The following is a 4408-nucleotide window of genomic DNA, read 5'->3' as shown; positions in this document are numbered from 1 at the left end:
AGAGTGTTAAGTAGAAAACTATATTAACGCTACGGTAGATGGCTGCAAATTGCTTAAAGTGGAGGGAAATGAGGGAAAATCCTCATGTAAGGAAGCAGAGGTCTGTCGATGTGAATTAATGTGTGTGTACCACTACACCCTGTGAGAGGATTTGAGAGCCCTTTATCACCTTCCCGAACTGTTGAGGAAAAATAATGCCCTCTCTGTTATTCTCATCATGGCTGTGGTGAGCGAGTCTAAGGGGATATCCTGTTGGAGAGCCCAGCGCATTTATCGTCCACGCGGTGGTTTGGGGTGACTCGAGATTTACAAAATGTTCCACTGGCTTCCACTTACCTCTTTACAATATTACTAATATAGAGTAATGGGCCTTACATCCTCTGTTATTTCACAAAACATGAGGCTCTCAAAACGGTGCCAGCATTGGCCGAATGGTAACCGAATGGTAACAGAAGGCCCGTCGTGACATCAGCAGGGTGTTCTCGTCAGAAACAGGAACTGAGGGATGTAGATGCATCTAGAAGGGATAAACATTGAGTTTCATACTCCATTTCTTTGTTAAAAACAGATTAATCGAGGTTTAGATGCTGGTCTGTTACTGCATGATGACGATTAGCTGATATTGAATATTTTAAAGAGATACTTCACCCAAAAATTTAAATTGTCATTGTTTACTCACTCTCAATGAGATGATATTCCAAAAAATATTGGTAACCTAAGAGCTGACGGTACCCATTGGCTTCCATATTTTTTATTTTCCATACTATGGAAGACAATGGCTGCCAGCGACTGTTTGGATTCCAACTTTCTTCTGTTTTTTTTTTGTGTTTGTTTTGGGTTTTTTTAACTTTAGTGTGTGTAAATGACAGAATAAACATTTTTAGGTGAACTACTTAACTGATTTTGCTGGCTATATTCAACTAACCAACATGGTCAATGTTGTGATGATTTCAGTTTTTTATTTTATTTTAGTCAATATGATTCCTTAAGTCAATTTTTGTATTACTCATATTGATATTTTAGTGCATAGAATATAAAATGATATAATTATTTAATAAAAAATAACAAAATATTTTAGAAGAAGTCTCTTATGCTCAACAATGCTGTTTTTATTTGATTAAAAATACGTTAAAACAAAATAATATTAGCATTTAAAATAACTCTTTTCTATTTGAATGCATTTGTAAAAAAATATTCATATTATCGATGCTGATTTTTGAATATTTTTGTGGAAACTGTTTGATTTGATGAATAGAAAAATAATTTAAAAAATCTTTACTGTCTCTTATGATTTTGTTAGGTGTATATTTATATTACTGTATTCTATGAATATTTCCCTTACATTATTTCTGTTGACAATTTCTAAATTACATTTAAACAGCAATATTTACTTGCTTTTGAGCATGCATTTTTTTTTTTTAAATATATATGTATTTTATTTTATTTAAGTAATATATAACATGGGGTCAATCAGTACTGCATAATAAAAAATACAGATTTATCACTGTCAAAAGATCTGGCTTGGGACCCATTTAAATGTTTTGTATTGAATATAAAAGCGGATGGTCTTTCTCTGCAGGTCTTTCTTTCGTCAGCAGACATAATCCAGTGATGACTTAAGCAGCAGCGATAGTAATGATTCACGACTCATTTCTATAATATTTCCGGGTGTGTCCTGGGCTGCAATCACACCTCAGCTAAATGTCACAGCGAATGAGCATCACTCAACAGCCGGTCGATCCAAAACAAAGACCTCTGACCAATATGCTTTCCCGGTCACGAGGAACGATTAAGTGTTTCGAGCTGACCGTAATGTTCACTGTGGTTTTCCACAATGTGAAAGTGATGTGGAACGAAGCCTAAGCTTTGAGACCAGAGTAAATATCGCAATGGAAACTGTTAGCCGCTGACACGCAAGTTGTTGTTGGAGTTTGCGAGAGCACAAACAACACCGATCTCGATCTCTCGCGTGCGGCGATGAGGTTGTCACGCAGACCCAAGCAATGACATTACCATGGAAAACCAAAGGAAGCGGTCATAAGGGCCACCCAGGCTTTCCATAGGTCCAGGAGCCAGGGAAAGTATATCTTGGACGTATCTCTGGCCTAGCCAATGCATTTCCTACAATTAATTTTGTGCTGGTCTCTGGTCCCCATTCATAAATCATACCTGTGGTTTTGAATGGCTTTTTTGTCTCAGCAGTGGTGCTGTTTCTAGTCCGCTCTAAATCTCTGAATGAGTGCTTCACTCGCTGGCACGCGTTCTGAAATAAAAGAGATCGATAGGGGATCTGTGAGTCTCGCCCCGTGCTGAAAGAGGGATGATCCTCCACCGATGGCTTTTCTCCGAAAATTCATGGCTGTGTTTTCTCCCTGACCAACCGGTTTGAGCTCAAGAAGGACTCACGCTGCTCGGAGGAATGGAAAATCCTAGATTATGTGAGTAATAATTTTTTTTTGTTTTTGGGCCTGGACTGTTTGGCACGGATTCATCTGCTGTTGCAAACAGTGTTTTCAGTGTTATGTTTGGCAGCTTGGTTTGATGATGTGTGTAATGTCTTAAGATACTAAAACACTTAAAGTCAACAACTTATTGAATTCTTAACCCTCCTAAGCTTTTTGCAAAATTAGTTTTTTAGGACTACTTAAAGTGATTATTCATCCAAAAATGAAAATTCTGTCATTATTCGCTCATCCTCAAGTTGTTCCAAATGTGACACTGCTGTGTCGAACACGAAAGAAGATATTTTGAAGAATGTTTGTAACCAAACAATTGACTTGAGGTCAATGGGGTGCATCAGCTGTCAACTTTTTTGATCAACAAAAGAATGTTTGAAACAACTTTTGGAACAAACTTTTCATTTTGGGGTGAACCATCCCATTAACCCTCCTAAACTTTTTTTTTTTTTTTTGTTCATTAGACCTGTGGTCCATTTTTTTATTTAACATTTTTTGGCATATTTGAATATAAAGTTTTGAACTAGTCAGATTGAGGAAACCTTTTTATATTAAAAAACAGCAACACTTCAGTTTAAGAACCAATTCTGATTATTATCTAGTTGTTTATTAGCATGTATATTACTTGCATAATGGATGTTTATTAGCAATTATAAAGAACATGTTAATCTCTTAGGGGGACCAATCAGAAGACTCCGGAGGCGGGGCTAGCGCTGTTAGCTTTTGTTTACAGTTGCAAGTTGTAACTGAAAATATACCTTACTAGCTATTTATAAACAGCAGATTAGGAGTTTATTGAGGCTCAAATAGATGATTAAGAATGAGAATTGGTCCCTAAACCAAAGTGTGACCAAAAAAAAAAAAAAGAAGAAAACAGGAAATTGGTCAAAAATGACCAAAAAGGTTTTCAGGGTTAAGTTTCTTTTGGTCTTTGTTGTTCATGTTTATTATTAAATCAATGCATTTTCATTAAAATGCAATAACTTCCGGTCTTTGTAATTTGTTTTTCAGGTGACGTCTCCAACCGCCTGAGACTTTTTATGATCCTGGTGCGTTAAATCAAGTTGAGAGATCCCATTTCAATTAAAAAAACAAATGTTAAGTGGCTTACTGAGGCTGCTTCATGTTGACTCTAAAGGAGAAGAGCTTGAGTACCACATAATGTTTCCAAGAATGGCTAAATAATATTTCCACAGGCAAAAGTGGATGCACCCAATGTGGGCAGAATATCCCTAAATAGAAACTCTTATGAAAGGCAACATCAAATAGTGGTTTGGGCCGCAAAATGACTGATCTATCATACCACCTCAGACTTAAACGCTCGCACAGATTTCTCTGTTTTCACGTGCCAAAACTATCACATAAATGGAATTTTTCCAAACCCGTCCGAGGAAGCGTCAGGTAAACCTTTTTTCCGCCATAGAAAGATGTTTCAGTGTTAATTTAGGTGGCGTTTTGTTCAAGCAGTCAGTCGCCTTTGATGATAATGAATTGGCAACCGATTGCACCCGAAGGGCTTCTGGTCCCTAGGGTCTCGCCGTCATGTTTTCAAGGGCCCACAGTCTTGCGGTGCCTTATGTCCATTCCAAATTAGGCAGTGGAAGCATTAAAGAAGAAGCAGGGTGCTGACAGTGGACATGCCAACACAGTCCTACAGCTTCCATAAACAAAACCTTCGGATTAGTCAGGCCGTATTTAACTGGCATCAGTTAAAGCGAAAGCCAAGGCAACACTAAAACACATGCAACGCTATTTCAATAAACCACCGAACGACTTAAGAAAGGGTCCCAAATGTGCAGCAGATGGCTTGTGGAATTTCTAAACAAAGAGATACCCATCTATTATATCGAAAGCGCTTTACGTTTTATTTGGAGCTCTGGTGTCTCTCATCACTCTCGGAGCATGACAGTAATTATAGCCATCAAGGTGTTCCCTTGGAAACGTGGCGGCGC

The sequence above is a fragment of the Carassius auratus genome, chromosome 20 (genome assembly GCF_003368295.1).
Source record: "Carassius auratus strain Wakin chromosome 20, ASM336829v1, whole genome shotgun sequence".
Taxonomy (NCBI): domain Eukaryota; kingdom Metazoa; phylum Chordata; class Actinopteri; order Cypriniformes; family Cyprinidae; genus Carassius; species Carassius auratus.
Note: the sequence above shows the minus strand (reverse complement) of the source record.